This window comes from Dendrobates tinctorius, unplaced genomic scaffold (assembly GCF_039654945.1).
Source record: "Dendrobates tinctorius isolate UK_male_01 unplaced genomic scaffold, ASM3965494v1 ptg000199l, whole genome shotgun sequence".
Classification (NCBI taxonomy): domain Eukaryota; kingdom Metazoa; phylum Chordata; class Amphibia; order Anura; family Dendrobatidae; genus Dendrobates; species Dendrobates tinctorius.
This window is the reverse complement of record NW_027361866.1, coordinates 13,584,439-13,594,301: the sequence shown is the minus strand read 5'-3', so window position 1 is coordinate 13,594,301 and position 9,863 is coordinate 13,584,439.

Genomic DNA, 9,863 nt, shown 5'->3' with positions numbered 1-9,863 from the left:
GATGGTTGTGTTATATCCTGCACATACAGTACATCTCTCATATTGACACAAAGCATTGTTTGCAGCGGTACATTACTGTCTTTCTGGCACATGAGCAGAATTTTTAATTTATTATTTTTGGTTAAATAGCACCATTATATTCCGCAGAGCTTTACAGATATTCTTATTATCAATGTTCCCACTGAGTCTCACAATCAAAATTTTCTATCCGTATGTCTTTGGAGTGTTGGAGGAAACTGGCGCCAACATGGAGAGAACAAACGCCATGCAGATGTTGTCCTTGTTGGAATTTAAAGAGGACTTGTCACCATGTCAAAGTGTCCATTTTTGGTCTTATTTTATTCCTACTGCACGCGTGGGTATGCCAATTTTTTTTTTCTTTAAATCCATTACATAAAGCTAGAGACATTTTATCAACTGCTAATTTTTATGGTGTTCATGAAGGGGGCGTGGCTCACAAAGAAATTATGCATATCAGCCTGAAGACACACCACCAGAGATTCCTCTGAGCCACGCCCCCTTGGTAAAGACCATAATATTTTGCATTAGATAAAAAGGCCCATATCTCTGGAACTAGTATAGCAGGTTAAACAAAAAAAAAAGAATATTCAAGGGATCAATGGGAATGAAATAAGTGCAAAATCTGATGATTTGTGACCAGGTAACAAGTCCTCTTTGAGCTCAGATCTCCATCGCTTCAAAGCATCAGTGCCAACCACTGAGCACAGTTGGTTTGCAAATGAAGTAGCTTGTTTTTTTTTATATAACATTCTGTATTCTGCCACTGATGTATGTAGGGGAGATGGGTCTGAGGGATGTGAGCACTGTACAACTATGGGTGATAGGTTACTCGCTATTCTCGCCTCTTTAGGTGACCAGCTGCACGTGGGTGATCCAGGAAAAAATTTGCAGTAGATGAACTTTTAGATTGTTTATTGATAGTACTTTGACAAATGATGATGTTGAGATGTCAGGGAAGATTAAGGGATGAGCATCAGGTAGAAGATGGAGGATAGAGGTAGCAGGAGTATCCTCTCTTCAGCTCTGCCAACATGGCACTGACCAGAAAGAAAGGATACGAGGAAGAAGATAGGAAGAGTTATAGAAAAAGAGAGAGGCATGATGGGAGACATCAGCAATACCTGAGAACATATAATCATATAATAACAATGACCTCTAGATGGAATCAGAGGACAACAAATACTGTACATCAATCACTTTAACCCCTTAGTGACAGAGCCATTTTACAGCTTAATGACCAGGCCAATTTTTACAATTCTGACCACTGTCACTTTATGAGGTTATAACTCTGGAACGCTTTAACGGATCCCGCTGATTCTGAGATTATTTTTTCGTGACATATTGTACTTCATGTTAGTGGTAAAATTTCTTCGATATGTCTTGTGTTTATTTATGAAAAAATTGGAAATAAGGCGAAAATTTTGAAAATTTTGCAATTTTATAACTTTAAATTTTTATGCCCTTAAATCAGAGAGATGTGTCACATAAATTTCTTAATAAATAACATTTTCCACATGTCTACTTTACATCAGCACAATTTTGGAAACAAAATTTTTTTTTGTTAGGAAATGATAAGGGTTAAAAGTTGACAAGCGATTTCTCATTTTTACAACAAAATTTAGAAAAAACATTTTTTTTAGGGACCACATCATATTTAAAGTCATTTTGAGGGGTGTACATGACAGAAAAAACCCAAAAGTGACACCATTCTAAAAACTAGACCCCTCAAGGTGCTCACAACCACATTCATATTAACCCTTTATGTGCTTCACAGGAACTAAAGTAATGTGGAAGGAAAAAATTAACATTTAACTTTTTTTGCAAAATATTTAATTCAGAACCAATTTTTTTTATTTTCACAAGTGGTAAAAGAGAAAATAAACCACAAAATTTGTTGTGCAATTTCTCCTGAATACGCCAATACCCCATATGTGGGGGTAAACTACTTTTTCAGCGCACGGCAGAGTTTGCAAGGGAAGGAGCGCCGTTTGACTTTTTCAACGCAGAATTGGCTGGAATAGAGATCGGATGCCATGTTGCGTTCGGAGAGCCCCTAATGATCCTAAACAGTGGAAACCCCCAACAAGTGACTCCATTTTGGAAACTAGACCCCTTAAGGAACTTATCTAGATGTGTGGTGAGCATTTTGAACCTTCAAGTGCTTCACAGAAGTTTATAACGTAGAGCCATGAAAATAAAAAATCATTTTTTTTCCACAAAAATGATCTTTTCGCCCCCAAATTTTTATTTTTACCAGAGTAACAGGAGAAATCATACCCCCACAGCTGTTGTGCAATTTGTCCTGAGTATGCTGATACCCGATATGTGGGGGTAACCCACTGTTTGGGCGCAAGGCAGAGCTCAGAAGGGAAGGAGTACCGTTTAACAGAATTGGCTGGAATTGAGATTGGACGCCATGTCGCTTTTGGAGAGCCCCTGATGTGCCTAAACAGTGAAAAAAAAACACAAGTTACACCATATTGGAAACTAGACACCTGAAGGAGCTTATCTAGATATGTGGTGAGCACTTTGAACCCCCAAGTGCTTCACAGAAGTTTATAACACAGAGCAGTGAAAATAAAAAAATCACTTTTTTTTCCTCAAAAATGATTTTTCAGCCCACTATTTTTTATTTTCCTAATGGTAACAGGAGAAATTGGATGACAAAAGTTGTTGTGCAATTTGTCCTCAGTGCGCTGATCCCCCATATGTGGGGGGGACCACTGTCTGGGCACATGGGAGAGCTCGGAAGGGAAGGAGCACCATTTTGGAATGCAGACTTTGATGGAATGTTCTGTGGGTGTCATGTTGCGTTTGCAGAGCCCCTGATGTGCCTGAACAGTATAAACCCCCCCCACAAGTGACATTTTGGAAACTAGAACCCCTAAGGAACTTATCTAGATGTGTGGTGAGCATTTTGAACCCCCAAGTGCTCCACAGAAGTTTATAACGCAGAGCCGTGAAAATAAAAAGTCCTTTTTTAACACAAAAATGATTTTTTTAGCCCCAAATTTTTTTTATTTTCCCAAGGGTAACAGGAGAAATTAGACCCCCAAAGTTGGTAAATAGTGGAAACCCCTCAATTCTTGCGCCAACCCTAAACCCAACACACCCATAACCCTAATCCCAACGCTAACCCTAATCCCTACCCTAATCCTAATTCTAACCCTAATCCTAATTTGCCCTAACCCTAATTCTAACCCTAGCCCTAATCCTAGCCCTAACCCTAATTCCAACCCTAACCCTAATTCTAGCCCTAACCCTAATTCTAACCCTAGCCCTAACCCTAACCATAACCCTAACCCTAGCCCTAATGGAAAAATGAAAAAAAATATATTTTTTTTATTTCTGATCACTATGATAGTTTATCATAGTGATCAAAATGAATGAATGGAATCTGCTGGCCGGAGCCTGCAGATTCACGGCGGGTGCACTGTGCATGCGCCCGCCATTTTCTCTGGATCCAAGATGGCGGCGCCCACCGGAAGAAGCCGCAGGGACCCAGGACCACCGGGAGGTACAGGGGGATCGGGGACCTTATTTCTCTCTCCTCTGATGTGCGATCACATCAGAGGAAAGAGAAATTAAATGCAAAATTGCGGCTTTTTTTGCGGTCGCCGTTATAGGGTTAATAACGGCGATCGCAAAAGCGGGGTCGGTAAAAACTGACCCGATTCATGTTCTCTGGGGTCTCGGCTACCCCCGGCAGCCGAGACCCCGGAGAAAATCTGACACTGGGGGGCACTATTTACTTTCTCCACAGCGCCGTGAATTAACGGCGCTGTGGTTTAAGTACCCTTAATTACCGCCGTTAAAAGGCATATCGGCGGTCGTTAAGGGGTTAATGGTCCTTTTAATAGTTATAAACTCAGAAGGGGATAGCTGGACAGCACAGTTTGGTTCAACTATCACCTGAACAAGGGGATATGTAAACGTTGATTTGCAATTGGATAAATGTGAATTGAATTAACCCCTTAACGACCAGGGGTATTTCAGTTTTTGCTGTTTCGTTTTTTTTGCTCCCCTTCTTCCCAGAGCCATAACTTTTTTATTTTTTATTTTTTGGTCAATATGGCCATGTGTGGGCTTGTTTTTTGCGGGATGAATTATACTTTTGAACAACACCATTGGTTTTAACATATTGTGTACTGGAAAACAGGAAAAAAACTTGCAAGTTTTGTGAAATTGCAAAAAAGGTGCAATTGTAGAGTTTTTGTTTTTTTTACCATGTTCACTAAATGCTAAAACTGACCTGCCATTATGATTCTCCATGACATAACGAGCTCACAGACACCAAACATGTCTAGGTTCTTTTTTATGTAAGTGGTCGAAATGGGGGGTGATTTGAACCTTTATATTTTAATTTTTTTAATATTTTTTAAAACTTTTTCTTTTTACTTTTTGCATGCTTCAATAGTCTCCATGGGGGAGACTAGAAGCTGCCATAACCAGATCGGTTCTGCTACACACGCTACACACAGGCGATGATCAGAACACCTGTGTGTAGCAGAAATGCTCACTTGCTATGAGTGCTGACCACCAGGCGGCGCACATAGAAAACTGACTATAACAACCATGAAGGTCTGCAGGAGACCTCTGGTTGTCATGTTGACCCATCGGTGACCCGCCATCACGTGACGGGGTCACCAATGGACGAGATAAAGGACGGCATTCTGGTAAGCGCGAGTTAAATGCCTCCGCCAAAGAAATTGACAGCGGCACTTAACTAGGCCCCTATATTGAAGTAAAGTCCTCCTTCCTATAATAAATGCCTCCATCTTGTAATCGTGCCCTTATCTTGTAATAAAGTCCCCAGTTCTTGACCCTTACTGTAATAATGTCATCTGTCCTGGCCCTAATCCTGTAAAAATGTCCTCCATCCTCGACCCTTCTTGTAATAATGTCTTCCATCCTGGACTCTTCCTGTAATTATGTCCCCTGTCCTTGCTCCATCCTGTAGTAATGATCGCTGTCAAGAAATACAAATAAATGATTTTTCTTATATGCCCACACTCCTGCGGCAAGCAGTGTCCTCTTATTTCTCCATAGCCAATGGAGGGGGGTGAGGTAGCATATGGCGGTGATGTCATGCACCACCAGCAACGGACGGGCACGCTGACATCAGTTTCCAGGCCAGCCTCTGATTGAACAGTGGCCTGTATAGCTATTGCAGTCCACGGAGCTGGTGACACTCTGAACTGCAATACATTCCAAGCAGGCACATTCAGCTAAAAAGGCCGCAGGAGTCGGTGGGTTCCCTGTATTGGCCCAGTCATGGTTCACACACTCGGCGACCACGATCGTTACTCTTCTGACAAGATTATAGAGAAATTGCTCATTTTCACTCAATTTGAAAATGTCTTTACTAACTGTGATCTGTTCATATTGTCGCTCTCTTTGTTGTCTGGACTGCCAATTGTTGACGGCAGCTGTGCAGATGTGGTTTGATAATGGCAACCATAGACTGAAGTTCAAACCTAAGCCCAAAAACTGCAATTTACTTTTTCTATGATGTTGCTTCATTGTCCCAGTGCACTAGGAAACTTCAAAGAGGATTTAATTTGTTAGCACATATAAGGAGATGGACATATAGCCCTGTTCCCCCTTGAAGACATCAGTGCTGTGTACAATGTAAAGCTTAATGTGTGAGAGTGATGTGTAATGTAAACTGTATTGCGCTGCATTGCAGTGTTTTGCACTGTACTGTTAGGAAGCTGAGTTCTGCCCAGCAACAGACAGTGAGTAGGGTAAGATTTAGTTAAGTATTGGGACTAGCCTAGAGAGGGAGGGTCTATGTAGCAGGATCAGAGAGGACTTCCTGACAGTGACCCAGACAGGACCTAGCTGTCACAGGTGTGTCAGGTGTGACAGATAGTCATTCTGGAACGGCTGTAAAAGGTCCTTGCGCTTGGCTCTGCAGGCACATTCTGGATCTTGCATCTCTGCTGTGCTCTGCTCTCCCTCTAAGACCTAGCAGTGATTGCCACTGTCTTCTGCTGATTAACACACCCTTGCTGTATGTTTAAATACCTTTAGTCGCTTCAGCAAGGTGCTGTTGATAGCTCTACTTACCTCTGTCTGTTGGAAGTGCTGGAAGTTGACTAGTTTCTTCTTCTAGCCTCTTGGAGGATAGCTGGCATGAGCTCTCGTTTGTCATCTCAAGCTAAGCGCATTCCCTATTTTCTCTTCCTGTTTTATCTTTAGTTGTAGCGGTGGCTGACTAGCACTCACACCGTCCCCTCCCTATCCTGGGTCTATTGCTAGAGGCAGTCAGGAATTAGGTTCCTGCTCGGCAATAGGCGCAGAATCTATTTAAGGATGTTAGGACAGACAGGGTGTTGTCAGATCTGCCTAGGAGTCTCCACTCCCCATTTTCCTAGTGTTTGGGCTTCCCCACCCTCTTCCCGTTGTTGTGCACCTAGATTCTCCCTCATCCAGCATGACAATAGTGTCATGATCCAGACCAGGTTTTGAGTCCTGTTTTCCCTTTTCGCCAGTCTGGTCATGTCACGGGTTAACCTTGCTCAGCCTCAGTCTGGGTTCAGGTTGGCTATTTATCGCCATTGCTTCCTGTAAAGGTAACGGGCAAGCCGGAATAGAACGGGAGACGAAGTGATTGTCTCGGGCGGGAGTTCCAATAGTGTCAGAATGCTGAAACTGAGTCTGGCCTTATTGGCAAATGTGTGAGGCTGAGGAAGTAATGAGACTATGTATTGAGATGCTCTGTATTAATGAAGAAACATGCGAGAAGTTGTGTACCCACTATCCTGTGTACATAGTTGCCAAGCAATGGTTGTTGAGTTAAAGCTTTGTTTGTTAAGAACTGGTGGTCTCCTTTCATGAAATGGTTAACATCTAGTCTTGGCAAACCAGCATCCTTGGTTACATGTGGCCTGCATGCGCATACCGCCTCTATGCCACAAGTCCATACACCCAGCCAGGACCTCCATCTTCATGTACTTTGTCGGGGCACAGCAGACTAGTACCTCACCCACGGCTACCGTCCCACTCCACGCTACATGCGCACCTACCAAAGCAGTGGTCTTTTTTGTTAGCAAGTAGGAAACTACCCTTCAACATTCCAAACAAATATTTAGCATCTGATTGTGCAAAAAGACTCTTCAGTTAAAAGGACAGGAACTCTTGTGCCTCCTATTGGATGAAGCAAGCCTAAAAGTCAAAATTGACTCTAAAGGGTCATGCCACATGACTTAGGATAGGAAGCCAAAACAGAAACTCCATTTGCAGACCTGCTTTGGAGTGTTTGCACAAAGCAAGAGGACTGTTTTGGCTGAGTGAGTCCTCTGACAAGGGGTCTAAGGAGTAAAGTCTCCCCTTGTCATAAAAAGAAGTAAAGGCTTTGCAATGCTGCTCTTGGATTTTAAATATGATTGTATGCATCTCAGAAAAAATATATTGGAAGCATTTATAAACTCCTTCACTTTCTTAAATCTACCCCTTATATTTCCTTAAAAAGGATTAAAAAGATAGGACTCAAAACTGAACAGTGAGCGGGACCTAAGAAAGAAGTACAAAAAAGTACAATCCTAAGGCTATCTGCACACAATGCGGATTGTAAGCATTTTTCCTGCGTTTTTTGCAACCCTTTGAATTCAATGGCATTTTGCAATGCTTTGCTAATGCTGCGTATTTTTCCGCGGCCGAATCGCATCGCAGAAAAATACGCAGCATGCTCATTCTTTGTGCGGTATCGCTGCGATTCTGCACACATAGGAATGCATTGATCCGCTTACTTTCCGCATGTTGCTATGCCCACCATGCGCAAAGTAAACGGATCATGTGCAGATGGTACCCAGGGTCTGGAGGAGAGGAGACTGTCCTCCAGGCCCTGGGTACCATATCCCTGTTATAAAAAAGAATTAAAATAAAAAATCGTGATATTCTCACCTTCCGGCGGCCCCCGCACCCTTCCAGGTCCTTACCAATGCTCCCGGCACCTCCCATTCCCAGTGATGCCTTGCAACAATGACCTGTGATGACGTAACAGTGCTACGTCATCACAGGTCATTGTCGCAAGGCATTGTTGGGAACGGGAGTTGCCGGGAGCATCGTGAGGATCGGGAAGGCTGCTGCGGCCACTGGAAGGTGAGAATATCACGATTTTTTAGTTTTTTTATTATTTTTATCATTATATCTTTTTACTATTGATACTGCATAGGCAGCATCAATAGTATAAAGTTGGTCACACTTATCAAACACTATGTTTGACGAGTGTGACCAACCTGTCAATCAGTTTTCCAAGCAATGCTACAGATCGCTTGGAAAACGCTAGTATTGTGCAAGCTAATTACACTTGCAAAACGCTAGTGTTTAGCAGGAATACCGAACGTGTGCTCTTTAACAGGCTTTGCCACATGACTTAGTTATGAAGCCAAATAAATTATGTTGTAGCTTCAAGCAACTTTTTTATTCTTCTCTAGTGCTGGATTTGCAGCCACACTGCTAAATACTGTTACATAATACCTAATACTTCGATCTGTGTGCTACAGAGAAAGAAGAGCAGCAACTGATTTCTCTAAACCTAGTTTAATAGTAAACCGAGAAGTTGCCATAACCCAAAGCATCAATATGCAGTGAAGGAACCCATTACACACAAGTTCTGTGGTTTGGATTCTGCTCCTTACACTCCGGTCTGTTGAACTTTCTTGTAATCCACATTAGGCTTTGGAAGTAGCCCAGTGTTCTCCCATGTGTTTAACTAACTAGGCCTATATAAGGCCTCCAAAGGCACACGACTGTGTCTTGATATTAACACTTGCTAGTATCACTTGGTTTGTCTGTGCACAGTAGGGTGACCGGATCTCATATGGGGGGGAAAAAATGTCAGAATCTTGTTCGTCTGGACCCCACAAAACGATTCCCCTTTCCAGATATTGAGAGAGCCAACATTGCAGAAATAGCCCTGACCAAATTTTCGAACCATTTGTGGTATTTGAATGCAGAGTTGGTGGGATTATCGTTTTTTGATCCCACCATTACAGACAATGAAAAGTTGTTAATGGCTAATAAATTGCTCAGTAGCACAGATGAACCATCAGAGCACGCTAACCTACATGAGTTGATAATTTTACATAGTTATCTAATCTATTCTAGAGCTTTTGTTAAAGTAGTTTTTGAAACGTCAGAATATAATGCTCGGCATTTGCTTACAACTTGCAGGACATATTGCTTTTGTTCTTCATCTTTTGTCAGAAGGTCGTTAAAGTCGGTTACTTCCTACCTCTTTTAATTTTTCTTTCCTAACTTTTGGATTTACAATCCTAGCGTGCTCTGATGGTTCATCTGTGCTACTGAGCAATTTATTAGCCATTAACAACTTTTCATTGTCTGTAATGGTGGGATCAAAAAACGATAATCCCACTAACTCTGCATTCAAATACCACAAATGGTTCGAAAATTTGGTCAGGGCTATTTCTGCAATGTTGTTGTCACATTCTTTATAGTCTAACAGACTATGCAAAATACCTAAATCTTAAAATACCTCAATTTGGATTTTTTCAAACTTTGAGCGACGAGCGGCACGGGTTAACGTCGTTTGATCGAGCTCAAATTTTGGCTATCTCAATATCTGGAAAGGGGAATCGTTTTGTGGGGTCCAGACGGACAAAATTCAGACATCGATTTTTTGCGGTCACCCTAGTGCACAGTCCCTGTTTAGTCTTCAGGATGTGTTCTGGCTGCCCGTGGTTTCCAGTCCCTGAGTTACCTTTCTGTGACTTTCAATACCATTTCTGACTGGCCAGTTTCTCCTGGACAATTTTTATCTGCCTGCGGCTTCCAAGGTTTTTAAACTTTAGAGCTACTCCAGGGTACTGTCTGTA